The sequence below is a fragment of the Sciurus vulgaris genome (genome assembly GCF_902686455.1).
Source record: "Sciurus vulgaris genome assembly, chromosome: 11".
In the NCBI taxonomy this organism is placed as follows: domain Eukaryota; kingdom Metazoa; phylum Chordata; class Mammalia; order Rodentia; family Sciuridae; genus Sciurus; species Sciurus vulgaris.
In genome coordinates, this window is record NC_136472.1 from 36,854,855 (window position 1) to 36,875,154 (window position 20,300).

Here is a 20,300-nt window from a genome sequence, read left to right on the forward strand (position 1 = left end):
TCTGGAATAAACTGTGTTTCTTAAGACAGGAAACCCAACTCATACTTTTTGGTAAGATTTCCAACGTCAAGAGTTGATGTGAAAAAGATTTTCTCAGAAATAACCTGGAATCTCCCATTCCCTGGACATTTTGACTAATTGGAGTTTTCCTGTAGCTTACATTCTTTAACATGTTCTTGACATTGGCAGGGTTTACAGGAAGGGCTACTGATGGTATTTCAAACTCAACTCCAAATGTTCCCTTTCTGCATTTTACCTTGGTAATGCATTAAAATAAGCATGCAACATTCCATTGAGATAAATCAACTGAGGGTTTAAAAAAAAAAAAAACCAAATAAAACAAAAACATTGAATAGGTTGAGAAGAATTGACAGCATCAGAAGACCCAAGTTTGGTTCTGATTTGCTTATTCCAGATGGGAGCTTTATGCTGTGCAGCCGTGTCAGTTTTGAGGCGCTTGCAGAGTCTGATTTAAGCACTTGCATGATTTTTTTTTTTTTTTTTTTTTTTTGCTAAGGTCAAACCACATTGAGGTCCAGGGTTTGGCCTGAATCTCCCTAATCTCATTCTGTCCGAGACGATTTCAGCCAGCACCACCTCTTCCCAGACTTCTTGGTAACTGACAACCTGCAGACAGTATGATATCCAAGGATGGGAAAGATGGGGAACAGCGGGAAGCAAAAGCCACGCCAACTCTAAAACTCCAATCACCTTTAATTAGTCAAGAAAGACCAACCATTCCAGAATGTTCTCCTGCTGAGACAGGCAGAGCCAGAAGGCTGCAGTGGGCTCCTGGGTCTGTCTGAAGATCTTGTGTTCCTCATTTACTTTCTTTGGCTTTTGTTTTTCCCACCTTTATAAATAAGGTGCTAAAAATTGCTATCCCAGTTCTTACTGGATATAGCAATGTTTTATTTAGAATATGCAAAAATATCCCTAGTATATCTGGTGCTAGGAGATCTTTCTGTCCCTGTCTCTTTCCCCCAAGGTCAAGAATCTCCTGTATTGTGCAAATCTAAGTCAGAGTTAGATGCCAGTGAACCAGAACCGACCTAACAGGACATCCAATCAAGGAACTGTGTGTGTGTGTGTGTGTGTGTGTGTGTGTGTGTGTGTGTGTAATAACATGAAAGATTGAAAATAGCACCAACTTTGGTTGTCCACGGACCTGGGAGAACTGAACCTGGGTTTGAAATCTTCCATGGCTTTCTAACCATGTGCCCTTAACAAAATCCACGTGCTTCTCTGAGACGCAGCTTCTTCAACCATAAAATGGTTTTATCATGAGTACCAGTACATGGTAGAGGTGAAAGTAAACCATCCAGGAAAGGCAAGCAGTTGGAACTCAATGTATGTGGGTCCCACCACCTACCCTCCCAGACACAATAATGCACACACACAGCACACAGTCATTTGTGCTCACTGTGGGTTCTTCCTTGAGTGCTGCTTAGGAGAAAGAGTTGAAGTGTTAGAAGCTGAACCAATGGTGAAGACTGAAAGTGAGCAAAGGCAACTTTTAGAGCGGGCTCTGGAGGGAACTTATGACAGGGGTGACTGGTTTTGGTCTCTCCACAGCCTTCTGAATAATGAGAACTAAACGTTCTTAACGGAGACCCTAACATTCCTCAAGATCTTCAGTCGTGTCTGAAAAGGGACACTGTGTTCTCATGTGTTGGTTAGATTCTTGTTGCTTGTTATACAGACTACCTCGAGCTGGCTTGGGTGTGCGTGTGCGCGGTAAGGGGGAAGTTCGATGTGTCTTCTGGAGCCAAAACTCATGTCTGCTTCTTTCTGTGTATTTATTTCCTTTTTACTTTCCCAAACACCAGCTTTTTCTTCGCTTCTTGAAAGACAGAAAAACAACTGTCCCACAATTCTAGAGGTGACGTTACCAGCCCAATCACATGAAAAGCCTGGTGCAGGCAGCTGTTGCTCCCATTCCAAATTCCCCAGAAGAGGCAAGAACCTGATGGGTGCACCACCACCTCAGCTCCAGTCAGCTTTGGCCAGGGGGACAGGATCCCATTCTACAAACATGGCTGCTGCAGGCTTCCTCCTGGGGTCCTGAGGATGCAGATAATAAAGGAAGAGTTTTCTGAGGATGGGGGAGGGAGGCATCATTAGACATAGACACGCCAAAGGAATCATTCCACTTTCTATAGTAGGAAAGAAAGTGAGTTAATACATTTCATAGTAGTTTTCAAAAACCAGGGGAACAAACTAAAAGAATTTTCACATATCCCACAGTTAGGCAAAATTTCAAACTTACTTCCCCCTGCATCTCAATTGTAGCAGACACAGAAGATTCCCCACCTAGCAGCCTGTTCCCCTTCCTAGCTGGCAGGGCTCCACATTTATTCAAGTGTCTTGCTCCATCCTATCATAGCAGGAAGACCCTATCCCTGTGTTGAGAAGTGAATGAGTCCAATGGCTGCATTGTGACCCCATTTGCCTTTCTAGTGATTGGCATGTGACACAATTCTGACCAGTAAAACATGGTGGGGTATTTGCTGAGAGTCCTTGGGCAAAGATTTTTTTTTTCCCCTACATGAAAAGAAACCCACAGAAATACTTTTCCTCTTCTAAATGCTTTTGTGCGTGGGTATGATGCCAGGATCTTACAACCATGGAGGAACTCAGCATGAGGATCCAAGAGCCGAAAGATGACAGAATTTAAGTACCCAACAGCATCATTTGAGCGACTTAGGGGGCTGACCCACCTCAGACCGATTTACCTGCAGAATTCTTCCTCTTTGATTGAAAGACATGTTCTTATTATTCAAGGCAGTTGAGCTGATTATTAACTTTTAGCTACTTGCATCCCCAGACATCATAACTGACACACCTCCTAATTAATACACATTATGAAGGCACAAGTAAGACATGCTTTAATGAGAGTCGACTTAATAGCAGGAGAATAATCCTGCAAATGCTTAAGAGAAGATGTCCCTTTGGCACCATTGATATTGGTAACCAAGAGATCACAAATCACTTCTCACATCCCCAGAGGCTTATCAATACATAGCATTTTGCAAGTACAGCAACATTATTTTTTTTAATATTTATAAGAAGCACCTCCAAGGAATTATCTGTTTAGAGTAGCTTTATTTTTTTTAATGCTTCAAAGTCCTCACCCTTTCGACAGGGAGTTGGGCAAGTTTAAAGTGGTTTCATTGTGCGTTCTGCTTGCTTGAGTTTGATAAGATGTGTTCTCGTGACAGGTCTGTCCCTGCAGTGGGTGCCTGGGATGCTTTGATGTGGGCTGCGTTCGGACAGCCTAATACTTGGGGAAAAATGTGCTGAAATTGAACAAGATTGCTTTCTGCCCAGCTGTTCTCCAAAGGCCTAGACATTTTTAGCACTGAGCAAAGAATCTTGTATTTGTTTTGACAGTCTTGGCAGGGAGAACAATGGTTGATTATCCCAGTACTTTACTAACAAATAAGACTGCCTTCAGCAGAGATAAAATATAGGTCTTGACTTGATTGCATTTCATGTCCAAGGGAATTATCTTCTATTCATTCTGATGCCCTTTTCATTATGCAGTGTAGCTTTTCTGTGTCTTATCCTTGCTCCTTAAAGTAACCCGTGACTTTCACCCTGAGAAGGCAGATTCCCCAAATCACCACGGGCATGGGGGTTTGATTACGCTGTACAGCATGTATTTTCACGCCTCCAGTTTGATTTGTTGGAAGCTGTTTTTTTTTTTGTTTGTTTGCTTTCTTTTAGACTCCAGGTGTGTATGGTTAGTTTCTTTTCTAATTTGCTGTCTGCCTGCTTTTGGTTTTAGTTATGTTGTTCTTACTATTTCATCAGAGAGAAGTCTTGGACTTTGCAGCATATCTGTTTAAAAGGCTATCTTAGGTGTTTTTCTTCCCCCATACAGGGAAGTGTTTTACACAGAAAACAACTACGTTCTCTTTAAAACAAAGGGGAAAAAAATAAAAAAATAAAACAAAGGGACTTTTAAATATTTTTTAATGAAAATGCTTCTATTTCTCTATTCACCACCTTCCAGAAGACTTTTTTTTTTTTTTTTGAGGTGCTGGGGATTGAACCCAGGACCTTGTGCTTATGAAGCAAGCACTCTACCAACTGAGCTATCTCCCCAGCCCCAGAAGACTTTTTAAAAGTAAATACTGGGACTGGGGTTGTGACTCAGTAGTAGAGTGTTTGTCTAGCATGTGTGAGGCACTGGGTTCGATTCTCAGCACCTCATATAAATAAGTAAATTAAATCAAAAGGTTCATGGACAACTAAAAATATTTCTAAAAAAGTAAGTTCTCTTGTAAGAATACCACATATGCAGATACACATACACAGCTCAATGCATTTGCAGAAACGGAACATGCCTGTGTAATTATTGTCGCTCGTACTCCCTCCCTGTCACTTCCTGCCTCTTCCCAAAGATAAGCACTGTTCTGGCTTAGAAGGCATTGGGATGAACTGTGCCTCTTTGCTGGCTGCTGTGTCTGTCTGATTCAGTAGTGTTGTCGTGTGCTGGTAGTTTCTTCACCATTACTGTGACATGCTATTCTGTCTCATGAATACATCACAATTTAGATCGATCGCCATGTGGTTCGTACACACCTGGAATGATTACACATAGCACGGGTACCACGTTTCTCTATGTGTCTTCTGGTGAATATGTGACTGCGTTTTTTTCTCAGTTATGTGCACCTAGAAGCAGAATTACAGGGGGTGGGGTGGGGGTTAGCTCTGCTTATCACCGTTGGCAGATGGTCCCAATTTACACTTCCACCAAAGGCATATGAAAGTCCTCTATTAATCCACATCCTTGCCAGCACTTGGTATTATTTTCTTTTAATTACAGCAGTTGTGTGAAGTGTGTTGCAGTTTCTCATTGTGGTTTTATTTTGCATATTTCTGATGATTAATGAAACTGCATGTATCTTTTAGGTTTATTGGCATTCAGATATCGTCTTCTATGAAGTGCCTTGAACAATTTTTGCCTTCTGCTGTCAAGTTATATATATATATATTATATATATAATATATATATTATATATATGTACACATGCACATACACACATACATATATATATCTTATTAATTTGTAAAATTTCTTTGTATTTTATGGGAATGAGTTTTTTGTTGTTTATATGTATTGAAAATACTTTCTTCCCCTCGGTAAATGGCCTTTTTACACTGTCAAAGAGTCTTTGGCAAACAAAAAATTTGAAAGAATTTTAGACTTACAAATATAATGCAGAGAATTCCTACCTACCCTTTACCTAGCTTCCTCTAACAGTAACACATTACATAACCATAGTACCTTATTGAAACCAGAAAATTAATTTTTTCACAATATTGTGACCTAATCCACATGTCTTTTTTACAGTTCGGGACTCGATCTGGGACTCCTACTTTGCTTTAGATTGTCATGTGTCCTTAGGCTCTTGGGGACGGTTCTTCAGTCTTTGTCTTTGAGAACCTTAACCCTTTTGAATAGTGATTTTGTAGGATGTTCCTCAATTTAGGTTTATCGGATGTTTTCTCATGATTATCAACACTCTTCCAATCATTAGTAACAATAAACATGAAGTTCAGGCTTACTGAGTTTTTTTTTTTTAAGTCAGATGTAAAATTTGCAACTTACAGTTCTGAATTTTGGCAAACATTTACATTTATGCAACTACAACCAAGATCTACCCCTTGGCAACTGCCTATTTTTAATTCATCTAGGTTTTTTGTTTTTATGTGTTTTGTTTTGTTTTGGTTCAGCATTGACATAAAGAGTCACAGAATATAGAACCTTTTGAGTCTGACTTCTTTCACTTAACATATGTGCATTTGAGGTACATTCCTATTGTTCTATCAGTATTTTCTTTTTATTGCTAAGATGTCTTCTATGCATGGAGGTACCACAGTTTGTTTCTTCATTCACCAGTTGATGGGCTTTTGAATTGTTTCCAGCTTCAGGCAAATACGAATCAAGCCACCATAACAGTGTGTACACAGTTTTTTGTGTAGACAGACAGAAGGTTTCACAGATGTCCGGTAAACACGTAGGCATGGAATTTCTGGATCACATAACTAAGTGCACGTTTAACTATATGTACAAACAATTGCCAAACCATTTTTCAAAGTGGCCATGCCCTTTAGCCTTCTCATCAGCAATATGTGAGAATTCTAGTTGTTCCATATCCTTGTCAGCACTTGATACTGCTGGGGTTCTTTCATGGATAGATCGAGGTTATTTTTGTTTTGTTTTGTTTTTTGTTTTTGACAAGAAAACCATCAATGTGACATTTTGCTTTTAGTGCATCATATCAGAGTGTATATAATATTAATAGTATTACTGGTCTGGTTAACTTCAATATTTTGATTAAGGTGATGTGTACTAGAATTCTCTATAGCAAAGTTACTATTTTTTACCTTTGCAACTAATAAGTAATAATACCCTGCAGGGAGATTCTTTGAGACTATACAAATATCCTATTTCTCATTATAGTTTCACACATTAATTTTAGCATCTCTTGGTGATTCTTGCCTGTAATAATTATTACTCCATTGTTCGCCTAGTGATGATTTTCTGTAACTGTAACTCCTCCCAAGTGTGTTAATTGGAATTCTGCTCTGAGGAAGTGCTATCCTTTTGCTCTTGTTTATTTATTCCCTTATATCAATATGGACTCATGGGCATTTACTTTATTCTATGGTTTATGACCTACTTCTTTCATATTTATTTTGTTGTTCAACTTGTCCCAGATTTATTTAACCATTAGCTGCTGTTTCAGGTTGATGCCTCTCAACATCATCTATCATCTTCCTTACATTCTGATCTCACAAGGTTTTCCAGGTTCATTTTGTATTTTTCTTCTCCAGGACCTGAAGTCAATCAAGAATCCCCAATTTTCATCATAGGATGGTAATAGAAACCAATATCTTGGGCTAAGTGTGCTCATTGCTATGGGGATGTCACTGTTTCTAGGCTTCTGAAGAGGGAAAACTAGGCAGTATGTGGAGTGTGTGTGAGGATGTGCAACACGCACACATTTATTTCTACACCTATGCGTTCTGTATGAATGTATATTGATAAATAAATGTCATAAAAATAAATAAAAGTTGTGAATTCACACTTTATTCTCTAACCTAATACTGCAGATCTCCTTTGATTCTTCCATTACCAACATTTTTTATCTTCTTTCTTTGATAGTGAAAAAACTGACTTCATTATCTACAATGTATTTATTTATTTGCACAAACTTAGTGTACACATAAAAATAATTTCAGAATTGCCAACCCATGCCCTTTACGAAAAGCAACTTAACTAGAGTATAGTATTTCCATAGTTTTTTTGCCATTAGCTTTACAATATATAACCAGTATCTTATTTTCCAAAGTTCTTTTCTTTTCCCAACATGTCAGTTGGTTATGTTACTCAAGAAGTTGTCAGTCTTGTTCGTTGCTAGTCATATTTTTCTATCTCCCAGGAACTGGTTTTTGTAAACTTTTATTGCAGTATAATATACGAAGAGAAAATGTACAAGTTGTTAAGGGCCCAGTGTGATGTATTTTTACATACTGTACACCCCCCGCAACCAGCACCTCTGAAGGCCTGTCCTACACACTTCAATCACTACCCACTCCTTAAGGTAACCATCATAACCACAGTCAGTAATTTTCAGGGGAGATGGATGTGGGATGCTTTTCTTGACTGTGCCTGGAGAAACTGTTAACCCAGAGTTTCCCTAAGTGTGCAAAAAATGGCATACAAATACAGATCCAGGGGGGGGGGGGTGGTGCACCTAATGAATCAGGATAGCTGGTGTAAAACTATGTCTGTATTTCTAACCTGCTCTCCAAGTGGTTACTCAGTCCTAGGGTTGGAACCACACAGCTCTCTCCTCTCCTTTGAATTACGGCAAAGCTTGATCATCTCAAGAACCAAAACGCAATTCCACGCCACTTTCTCAGAGAAATGCAGGGAGAACCAAGCGTTCGTAGCTCACCAGGAAGCCACCTGGGCTGCTCTGTTAAGTCATAGTGTGTCTGGAAAGGAGATGGGTAACACAGACAAGATTCTTCTCCAGCCACACAGAAGAGACGGAGGGGATGATGGGACACAACATACATTTTTTTTCATTTCACAAATTGTCCGGGGGTTTCCCCCTCTGACTTCATTTGAAAGAATGGACATTTTTTTAAGCTGTTTGTTTTATCTCAACTCCCTAAGGTTTCCCTCCCAGTAATGGGAACAAAGCCCTTAAAGCTGTTCCAGGAAACAGCCCCAAACAGAGAGTAAAAGAGTAAATTGAGCCTGATAGCCAGATAGTGCTCAAACAGTAGGATTACCAGAAACTATTGACCAGAATCTACACCTGTTGTAAAACATTGTGAAACATGTTGTCAGCAAACCCAGACCCCCTTTGAAATTTCCTGGCAGCTTTGTTCCCCATTTTTCCTTTTTTTCCCCCTTTTCCCCCTTTCATGTGCGACCCCTCCCGATATGTGGTTTCTGCCTTTATAAACCTACAAGATTTTCTGCTAGGGACTCGACTCCTCGAGTTGGGTCCCAGCGCGCTGGAATAAACACCTCTTGCGGTTTGCATCAAGTGACGCCTCCTGCGGTTGATTGGGGTTGCCGTTGATCCATGGGACAGAGTTGGGGTTTCCTTGTTGGGGGCCTTACACATCTACCGGGGTCCTTTCCTTTCCTGGCAGTCAGAGAGATCTTTCTCCCACTCTGAATTTGTGCTGCATCCCATGAAGCAGAGCCAAGACAAGAGGCAGCTTTGGCCTCAGGAATGTCACGGGTGGGCTCCAGTGCCTCTGGATTTACTGAACTCCTGCCTCTAAGCCGGCCAGCTGGGTCTCCTGCATCCTGTTTATCCTGCCTGTTCCCCTCATGCCCCCTCACTCTTCCTGCTGCCAGTAGAGCACAGTGACACAGACTCATGCAGGTAACAGCTGCCGAGAGGTGCCCGGGGACGTGAGAATTCAGGGCTATCACTCCGTTCCTCATTTAGGCAGCTGGCCAGCACCTGGACAATTTTTCTGGATTTGCCAAACACACTTGTGAAGCTGAGAGCAGCGAGAGGCTGGTGGGAACAGGGAGGGAACTGAGCATGGTGGGAAGCAGGCTTTGGGAGCAGTAGCCTAGAACCCATGCCTGCCACTCCCTGTGCCACTGTGGGCAGGTCACTTAACCTCCCTGGGCCTTTCTTTTGTTATCTTTAAAAGAAGAGGCTTTGATCTATTCTTTGCAGGTTTGTGTTTGTGTATTAAAGAAAACGTCGCTGTTAAAATCATGGTACATAATAGGCCTTCATTTGTATCATGGGCGTTCTCCTAATAGGAAAAATCGGCTTGGCAAGTTATCTCATTGCTCAGTGTCTCAGTTTCCTCATCTGTAAAGCAGGACAGTAACAGGATCTCTCAGGGGGGGTATGAGGATTCAGTGAGGTAACTTCTGCCAGGTGCAGAGAACAAAGTGAAGCACACAGTTTTCAAGAAACAGGAATGGTCTATGACGTGCCAACTTATGTTCACGCTCATTTAGAGCCACTGGAGAGTTAACAGGAGGTCAGAAACGTGAGATTCCGAAGACTGGTTCCACTGTCCCAGCAGGCAAAACAAGCAACTTCTCTCCAAGTTTGTGCTGCTGTAACAAAGTGCCCTAGACGGGGTGGCTTACAAACAATGGAAATCCATTTCTCACCTGCTGTAAGGCTGCAAGTCCATGAACAGGGTGCCAGCATGGTTGCTTCTGGTGAGGATCCTCTTCCAGCTGCAGACTGCCTGCTGCTTCTTGTGTCTTCACAAGAGAGCTCTGATGGGAAGGAGGGTTCCTCTTATAATGACCCTAATCCCCCAGGGCTGGGGGTGTAGCTCACTTGCTTAGCATGCCAGGGACCCTAGATTTGACCCCCAGCACCAAAAAAAAGGAGGAGGAGGAGGAAGAGGAGGAGGAGGAGGAGGAAGAGGAGGAAGAGAAGGAGGAGGAGGAGCAGAAGAAGAAGAAGGAGTAGAAGGAGGAGGAGGAGAAGGAGGAGGAGGAGGAAGAGAAGGGACAATAAGCCTCATTCACGAGGACTCCACCCTTAGGACCTAAACACAACCCTCCTGCCCTCCAAGGCTCCACCTCCCAATGTCCCTGCATTGGGGATTGAATTTAAACATACGCATTTTGAGACACAGCCCTCCAGTCCGGGCCATGATCTTCTGGTTGCAGACAAGTCTCCCCTCCTCTCTGGAATGGAGGAGCCTTTTCGTATAGAGGAGTCCCTGCTTACTCCCTTTTTTTCCTACATAAATTCAATTGTGCAGATAAATTATATTAATCATCTACTGCTACCAAATAAATGACCCTCAAAACTTAGTGGTTTAAAACAAACATTTATTACCTACCGATTTCTGTGGCTCAGGAGTCTGGGAAGAGCTCTGCCCGGTGGCTGTGGCTTCGCTGTCTCAGGAGACGGCGGCCAGGGTTTTGGCTGGGGCTGCGGTCATCTGAAGACTTGATGGGGCCAATGGAGCCATTCCCAGGACAAAGGCTCATTTGTCTGCTGGCAGGAAACCTCTGCCCCTGACTGTGTGGGTCTCTCTGTAGGTTGCTGGAATAGCCATACAGCATGGGACTGGCTTCCCCCAGAAGAAGATGGAAGAGCAGCAGAAGCAACAGTATATTTGTCTTTTACCACCTAGCCTCAAAATTAACACATCATCATTCCTGCAACATTCTGTTCTCTGGAAGCTAGCCATTAAGACCAACCCACACTCAAGGGGAGAAAAGTAGGCTACCTCTTTTGAGGGAGTGTTGTCAAAGAATCTGGGACTTATTCTAAAACCATGGTACTGCCATACCCGTGATAGATTCTCCATAGGTTAGGAAAGGAGTTCGATTCCCAAATGAGCCAGGGTTTTTGTTCTTTCTGTCCCTTTGAATACCCAGTTGATCCCTCCTGGGAAGAGATTTGAAATTTCAAATTTCCAGCCTACTTGAAAATAGGGCCAGAAATAAAACAAAAAATAGTTATGTTTCCTAGGGCAAACTCTCACCAAATGCCTTCCACAGGCAAGGCCCCAGCTGGGTCCTAGAAGTAAAGAGGAGATGACACAAATCTCAGCTCTGGAGGAGCTCGCTATCCAATGGGGAGAGAGGAAGGAAGAGGAAGTCACAATGAAACAGGATGAGGCAGGCTTCACTTCACCCCCTACAGTCGGTTCCCATGCTTCCCAGAACTTATCCACAATAATCCTAATGAGGTAAGTACAGCAAAGCAAATGGTGGCACAGGAGGAGGGTGCCCGCCACAGCCTCCTGTGGGAGTGATGCCCAGCTGGAGTGTGGAGAGGAGCCCGGATACCATTCTCACCCCAGGAACAGCACCACAGCCCCAAGGAGGACCCAGGGAGTTCAAGAGTCATGAACACTTCTTGACTCCCTCTCCAATGTCTGAGAGCAGGGACTTCCGGTCCCCAGGAGTCAGAATCTAGAAGGCAACCCCGCACAAGTTGTTTCTGAACCACAGGCTGCAGAGCGCACAGCCCCAACTCCCATCCCCTGGGGAGGGGCGGGTGCTCTCTTTGGGGGGCAGAGGTGGGAGTGTGAGCAGCACCTTCTCAGGCCAGGAGGCCAGGCCTCACTGCCCTCCTCCCACCCCAACACCATCCAGCAGCCCGCAGAGCCTGCGGCAAGCACACCTTGCTCCTCCGTGTTCCCTGGCGCCCTTTCAGGCATGGAGCTGGGGTGGGCTCCCAAGTCCAATTACGAGACTTAGAGATTACTCCATGAGTCAAAAAACACATTTTCCCTGCAAGACACGAAACGTGCTGCTTCCTAGGATCTCCCCACTGGAATTATCAGTGGAACGCGCAGAGAAACAGAAAAGCAGTTTTCTCTTGGAGACATATGGAAAACAGTTTGTTTGCTTGGAAGAAAATCATAACTTGTCTCCCCCTACCCCCCAGAGGAAAATTAAAATGCTCACATATTTAGTCTTTTCAATCCCTTGTTTGTCTAGAGCTTTTGAACCAAACTGCAAGCAGGGGAGAAAAGTGCTTGTGCATCAAGAGTAAGTCTCAGCTGGAAGGTTAGTCCCTGTGGCGAAACTCTAGGGATTCTGAACTCAAATCTCCCTCTCAGAGTTTCTCAGACAAGAATGGGGGGTCCCAAGCATAGTGGGGCACACCTGTCATCCCAGCAGCTCAGGAGCCTGGGTCAGGAGAATTGTGAGTTCAAGGTCAACCTCAGCAACTTGGCAAAGCCCTAAGCAACTCGGTGAGACCCTGTCTTTAAATAAAATATACAAAAGTGCTGGAGATCGGCTCAGTGGTAAAGCGCCCTTGTGTTCAATTCCCAGTATTTAAAAAAAAAAAAAAGAAAGAAAGAAAGAAAGAAAGAATAGTGTTATTGGGCCACAAAGCCGAATGATACATCTTTCACAGCAGAAAGGATGGCATTGATGTGTGTGTGTGTGTGTGTGTGTGTGTGTGTGTGTGTGTGTGTGTGTTAGAGATGAGGGAGTCAATAGATAATGGCAAAGTGTGAAAAATCCCAACGTAATCTCCAAAGCAGGCTTGAAGTAATCCTTCCTTTGGAGACCTGCTCTTCCCAGTCAAGGCGAAAACAAAAGAAAATGGCCTATCTTTCATTGTGTTCACTGGCCCAGAAAATGGGCCACAGGAAGATAAGTCCTAGCGGTTGTTTGAGGTGAATGCCTACAGCCAGGAGGTATTCACTGGGGTTTCTTCCTCCTAAGAACATCCTCAGCCTGGAGCCTTCCCCTCTTGGGGGACTTCCCTCCCCATGGCCCCTTCCTCCTCCCACTTCAAACAGTTTTCAGAGGCTCTTTTCTTGGCAACATGAAAATCTATATGCAGGGTTTCTAGAATCCGTTCCGAATGGTGATTTATGCTAAGTTGTCCACAGCCTCCCCTCACCAGCGATAATTCTTCCAGAGAGCATTTAGCTGATTTGGAAAAAGTGTATCAAATCCCCCAGAGAACAGTGTGCATCTTAACTGTGGATGAATGTAATTCTGATCATTCTCTACGCGCTCAACACTTTACAAACTGAGTCACTTGAATACACACACACACACACACACACACACACACACACGCACACCCCTGCTTACCAGCTTCTGAAGGGAAAATTGGTTACCCCTGAGGGGAAGCTGGGTGTGGGTGAGGGAGATGGAGATTGATTCTCTGAATAGGTCATTTGAATAGCCTTGTGGGTATTTCCAGAAGTTAGACTTAAATGAGCCAAATTCATCACAAAATCCTCCTTTAAAAACATCTTACTAAGCGCCTATTATGTGCCAAGAGCTTTGCTCAGTGCTTGTAAAAATTTACAAAAATATAGCCAGTGAATCTTGAGCAAAGGAAACACAAGAGGCAAGCTGCACCCTCAATCCTGCTTTCTGCCGGTGACACTTTCTAAATGACAGCACAGGGAATAGATCCCAACTGACAGCAGGGGTCTCACGGGTGGAGTGACAGAGTTCAGAGTCAGGTTGCCGCATATGGGTTCTCCTTAGTCTTTGACCAAATAAAAAGTTGCACAGGTTCATGAGACCCTGCACAGCCTGGCAGAGAATAGCTACCAAGGGATTGCAAGCTGGAGAGATTCTCGAGGTTTCATAGTGAATGAAGACATTGGATCCGTGGCCAGGTGCAGTTTAACCATCTCACTAAAGATTCTGAGTATTCAGCTGAAACCCCAGACAGGCCAATTCTTAGGACTACCCTTGGCCTACCATTTGGACCACTCTTGACCCACTTTAACAAATCTTATAAACAAGCCTCAGCAGGACCAAGCTGAACCTTGAATACCTGGATTGCCAAAGCAATGTTCAACCCTCAGAATGAAGACAACATAATCCAGGTTCAATGTTATATGGCATCATAATGTCCAGCATTCAGTAAAATAATTACTAGACATATAAAGTAACAGGAAATATGACCTATAAGCCGGAGAATAAAGTCAGTGGAAAGAGAATTTCCCCCAGAGATGACCCATGTGGGCAGTAGAAAAGATTTTAAAGCATCCATAACAAAAATTCAAGAATTAAAAGGAAAAGGTGGCCATAGAAACCTTAATGGACCGAGACTTCAAAAAGAGGCAAGCAGAAATTACAGAACTGAGAAATACAACTTATGAAGTGAAAAATTCACTCGATGCTTTAACATTACATTGGACCATGAAGAAGAAAAGATTAGTGAACTTGAAAATGGGTCAATAGCAATGATCCAAACTGCAGTAGAAAGAGCAAAGAAGAACCTAAGAAAATGAATAAAGGCTTAATAACCAGTGGCAAAGTATCAGGCAGGATAATAAATATGTATGTGGATTCTAAAGAGGAATGAGGTGGGAAATGAGACTGGAAGAAAAATGGAAGGAATAATGGCCAGTTCTTCCCGGAAAGGCCCATGTGTTAGAGGTTGGGTCCCAGGGAGGTGCTCCTGGGAGGCAGTGGAAACCTTCAGAGTTTGGCTCAGTGGGAGGTGTTCAGGTCATTGGAGGTGGGACCAGACTCTTACTCTGTCTCTCTTGCTTCCCCACCATGAGTTGAGTGACTTTTTTCTACCATGAACTCCCACAGTGATGAGCCACCTTGAGACGGGCTCAAAAGCAACAGACCAGTCAAGCAAGGACTGAAACCTCCAAAACTATGAGTGAAAATAAACCTTTTCTCTTTATAAGTTGATTATTTCAAATATTTGTTACAGTAATGGAAACCTGACTAACCTGTGAACTATAAGTAAAGGCCACAAGACTTGGACAGCCACTTCTCAAACAAAGGTACAGAAGTAGTCAATAAGCACGTGAAGAAGGTCTCAACATCATTAGTCATTAGAAGAAGTTAACTTTAAAAAGTACATTGAAACCACAATGATATACCACTACATAGCCGCCTGCGTGACTAAAATTAAAAAGTCTGATAAAACTAAGTGTTGGCAATAAGGAACAAGTAGAACTTTTACACATTGCTAGTAAGTGTGTAAGATGATACAACATTGTTACTAAAGACAAGTATTACACTCTTATAATACTTCAACACTGACACCACTTGTGTGGCTTTTTCCACACTAACAAAAATTCTCCAGCTCTCTAGACACCAACTGGTTGTCCTGCAATTCAATTAAACCCCAATGCTATTTATATTCTACAGATTAAGGGCTCAGTCCAGTAAGACGGCACCCACTTCAAATGCCAATTGTAAGTCCCCACTTGTTACCTATACTTCTGGTCAACCAGCTATAAAAAGTGAGGTTCCTAAAACTGGACCCCTTCCTCAGAATCAATAATTTTCTAGAATAACTCACCAAACTTAGGGAAATATTCACATTGAGAGCCAGATAAAGAGATACACAGGATAGGTCTAAGGGAGACCCAAGAGGAGGTGCTTCTGTCCTATGGGTTGGGATGTGCCACTCTCCTGGCATAGGATGTGTTCACCAACTGGACACCCTCTGAACTCTGCTTTTAGGGACATTTATCTAGGCTTCATGATCGGCATGATCAATTATTAACTCAATCTCCTCCTGCTCTCCCCTGTCCAGAGAATGGGGAAGTGAGGCTGAAGATTCTAGGCTTTCGGTCATGGCTTGCTCCTTCCAGTGACCAGTCCCCATCCTGAAACTAGATAAGAACCCACCGAGAGTTACCTCATTAAGGAGAGATACTCCTGTCATTCAGGAAACTACAAGGAATTTATTAGGTTTGTGCTAGGAACCAGTGTAAAAGAACAAATATTCAAACAAAAGATGCTCCTAGCATCCTATCACTCAGGAAATTGCAGTCCTGGGTCAGGATCTGAAGGCAGAGACCTGACATTTTTATTATTAGTGTTTTATAAAATTAAATACATATTTACTCTGACCCAGCCTTTCTACTCTTTTATTTACCCAAGAGAAATAAAAACACATACCTACACAAAGACTTGCAGGTGATGTTTATATAGCTTTATTCATAATGGCCTGAAAGTGGAAAAAAATGTTCATCAATAGGAAAATGAATGAAAAAAATTTCAGTCTATTCAGACACATGGAGTACCACACACAATAACAAAGAACAGCAGACATTAAAGAATTTCAAGTACCTTATGCTAAGAGAAATAAGATGGAACCAAAAGAGTCCATTTTCTAGCCAGGTGCAACAGTGCACACCTGTAATCCCAGCGACTTGGGAGGCTGAGGCAGAGGATCACAAGTTCAAAGCCAACCTCAGCAACTTAGCGAGGCCCTAAGCAATTTAGCAAGACTCTGTCTCAAAAAAGAAAATAAAAAGTTCTGGGGATGTAGCTCAGTGGTTAAGTGCCCCTGGGTTAAATCCCAAGAAACAACAACAACAACAAAAAGTCCATTTTCTATAAATTCATTTGTAAATAATATCACAACAGCAGTTACTGAAGGCTGAGGGTAAAGATTAACAGGGGAGAGAGAACTTTGGGGTGATAAAAGAAATATTTTGTATCTTGCTTCAGGTGTGGGTTAACAGGTACATGCCTGTTGAACTCTATCGATCTGTACAAATAAGATCTGGGCATTTCCTCAAAAAAACAAAAGACAACAAATGAACAGAATCCACAGAGTATGATGATTCAGGTCTCGGTGTCAGATTGACCTACGTTCAAGTTCTGACTGCCACAGAGTAGTGCCCTGACATTGGTCAAAGTATTCTCCTAAAAATTCAGTCTCCTCAGCAAAAAAGGGGAGCAAGAATTAAATAGAATAACTTATGAAATCAGAGGGTGTAACAAGTGCCCAATAAATTATGTTAGTATTTTATTATATAATAACAAAAATTATATGTAACATTGCATACAATCATATAATTATGAAGAAAGAAAATAGCCATAATCCCACCCAGAGATAATCACTATAAACCTTTAGGTATATTTTCTTCTATTTACATATTACCATTTTTTTCCTATTCATGTAGAGTTCATAATGAATATACAAGGTTGATTTCTTCTTTTACTACATAATAAAAGCGTACTCATATCATTGGAAATGCTTGTAAGCAAAAACATTAAAAAACAGGTCGGAACTTCAGGGAATCTGTATCTCTCTACTCCTGCCCCTTATAGACTGTACAGAGTGAGCATATTATTTTATTTTATACATATTTTTTTCTCTTTTTTTTCTGTGTCAGGGCAGAGTGAGCTTTTTAAAAAGTAAATCTGATGCGACTTCCCAAACCTTTCAACAGAGTGCACTGCTCTTAGGATAAATTCAACTTGGCGTTGACGGGGGTGTTGGACGGGGGTGGGTGATCTAGACCATCCAGCGAGTGGCGGTCCCTACAGATGCAGATCTGAGGGTTGACGCGAAGGTTCTTCTCTGTGCGTCACTCATCTGCTGGGACCACGGGGTTGGCTGCGGTGTGTTCTTGGCGTGGCATGGATGATGGAGGCGCATGGACACCCCCAATGCTTGAGACCTCAGCTCCTGAAATGCTCTTTGGGTCGGCACACCAACATTTCTACCAGGCCTCAGGGACAAGCCAAGTCAACGGGGAGAAGCTGTCTTTACTCTGGCCACCGCAAGTTTGAGGTTGCAGAGAGAGGTGATGAAATGGGCCCCGGGGGTCACTCTTCTGAAACCCTTCTGCCCCAGTCCAGCTGACTGCTCCCCTGAGGTATCACACAATCCCCTTCCTGCCCTCCCAGTCTCTCTCCCTCAGCCTGGACTCCTCCTTGCCCTTCCCAGAGTCAAGGGCAGGCCAGGTGCCCCTGCTCCGGCCTGCCACAGGCTCTGCCCTTCCCGGTCACAGCTTCTGCTGCTGTTTTGTGTGTAGGGTCCCCTGCCCTTACCTCTTTGAAGCTGGAGGTGAGCTTGTCCTTAATGTGGAAGGTAAGGAGGAAGAAATTTTGTTCCTGTGAACAACCTTAAGTTTCTGGAAATGAGGTCCTGAGTATGTCAGGCTCTGGGCTGAAAACCTTTGGAAGCGCAAGTGGCTAAACCTAGCCCTTTCTTTGAGTTCTAGACAGAAACTAAAACCTAGACAGCTACAGACTTGGCCTGCTCACATCCCTTTGGCATTGTTCACCTTAATAACACGAGTGCTCTTTGGGGAATCATTCCTGTGCAGTGCATACAGGCTTCTGTCCCTTGGGTTCTGTGTCCCCTGCCTTGTGTCCCCTGTCACCTGCCTGGGCCAAGGTTGACCTAATCAGATGTTCTCCCCCAGCACTTTGAATCAGGTGGAGCAGGTTGATGGGAAAGTCATCTGTGCCAACTTTTCACAGGCTGTTTTGTTGGTATGACTCCATTTTATTAATGCCTGCGACCCATATCCCCAGAGATCCTGGGATTCTTATTTAGCTTTTCCTAGATATCTGAATACTATCATATATACTTTCAGTAAGTCCCTGCACTTTGTTTTTTATTAAGTGAACCAGAGTCGATTTCTATTACTTAGTAAGATAAACCATCCAGCCATGGCTGATACTCCAACCAGATGCTCAGTGACTTTAGATTCTGCCCCGGACTTATCTCTTTCTGATCCTCCAGGAAATGGGTAGAAAGTTTACCAAGGCTTATTTTGGATTAATTTGGCCTATCAGTTGTTGTAAAGTTCATCTTAAGGCAAAAATCCCTGGGTCATTCAAGACTGTCAGTCACTGAGTATCACTAGGTTCCTGCGTCTTTTCTTCACCAAAGAGGGAGAGAAACCTCTTGTAGCTATTGAGTACCAGTCCTGCAGGTTAAAAAGTTGCCCTCAGAATTGCATTCACAGAGCAGGTCTTTTGAATATTCTTAGAGCTCTAGGGACAGACTTGGTGGAAATTACCAGGGCTGATGGGCTAGAGGGTGGTATGGAAGCCACCATGTTCTACATCCGAATAAATCCTCTATTATCTGTCTGTCATCTATCATCATCATCTACCTTCTATCATCTATCTTTTACCTACGTCTGTCATCTTTTATCTATCATTATCATCACCTTCATCAGCCTTCTGGGTATCTATCATCTTTCATCTACCTATGTGTCTGTCCTTTATTATCTATGATCTCTCTTCATCTTCTGCGTATCACTGTATATCCTCTACCTATGCGTCTATCATCTCCCTCTCTCTCTCTCTCTCTCTCTCTCTCTCTCTCTCTCTCTCATCTACCACTGGCCAGACCTGAATGCACTTTCCTAGGCCCGAGGCATTTTTGCATCATGAGCAAGCTAGCCAGTGCACAGCCAGCTACGCTAACCTGGTCGTTACCCTGGCTCACCAAAGAGAAGGCCTGGGGCACAGCTCACCCCCGGCTGCCCCTCACTTTGTGATTAAGCTCCCCCTGGCTGAGAAACACTGGAAAACAAAAGCATCCACCCGTGGATCCCTGCATGCCAGAAACTTACTACATCCATAGAAAAGCAGATTATGAAATCTTGTCCTAATTTGGGACACATGGCACCCCTGGTTTGTTCTGAATTGTCCTTCTATTCTAATTTTTCTTTTCTTTTCTAATTTGTCATATGAGAAAAATTAAATTAGCCCGAACATGTAGGAACAGACTCTACCAATTTGAGTTTCTCTCTTCCTTCCCTTAGGCATTTAATCAGCTCTGTTTTTTTGGACTGGATTTGTTTGGCAAGTCAAAGAGAAGATAACAAGATTCGGGGCTGGGGGAGGCAGTTTTTTAGAGATAGAATTACAAAAGGAACTGCCATCTGAGGTCTCAAATTAGGATGGAAAGCACATTCTCCACAGCTCTATCTTACCATAATTGAAAGTTTAAAACAGAGTGGATTTGATTTGAATCAAGAGGCTGCAATTAAATTTATTTTTCTAAGAAGTGCTCTCTTAGTATATAATACAGCCTTAATGGCTACTTTTCCCAACTAACTTGGAGAAAAGCGTATATTTCATTGTGAATATATTTCATTTGAAGAAGTATATTTCATTTTAACATAAGGATTTTTGAGAAGCAACAAGGTACCATGGGAAGTGCATTAGAATTCAGAGGACCTGGCTCCTGGCTCCTCTTGTTACATAAACCCTTTGCTGGTCTGGGCCTCCATTTCTTCTTCCCTAAGTTAACAACCTCTGCCCTGCCTGACCTACAGAGGCCACCATCCTTAACAAAAGGCAAGGAGTTTCATAAATGTGAGCTGCTGATGGACTCACAGGACATTTCAGGAGAGAGAAGAGCCCACCACTCTCAAAGGCACCACATCAACTCGCCCTGCACTGGTTCAGGAAACCAAGCTGATCTGGAAGGAAGAGCCAAAGCTTCCAAGCTGACTGAGAGGCGCTTCCTGACTCCACAGCCCTGATGCTCATCACTGTGTATACAGTGGAGGCTACGCTGGCTCAGCTTTCTGGA

General features: G+C 42.8%; 1 long non-coding RNA gene across 2 annotated transcripts; it reads right to left on the minus strand.

Moving 5' to 3' along the window:
• Positions 1–324: 324 nt before the first annotated feature.
• LOC306640272 lies at positions 325–15,472 on the minus strand. Of its 2 annotated transcripts, none has more exons than XR_013757785.1 (7): positions 15,321–15,472; positions 11,026–11,108; positions 10,831–10,928; positions 10,375–10,580; positions 10,149–10,271; positions 9,686–9,796; positions 325–2,064 (listed from the first exon to the last, which is right to left on the minus strand). It is a non-coding gene; the product is annotated as an uncharacterized lncRNA (long non-coding RNA). The 2 variants fall into 2 exon arrangements; XR_013757786.1 differs by having other exon boundaries at positions 10,371–10,580.
• Between the last annotated feature and the right edge of the window lie 4,828 nt (positions 15,473–20,300).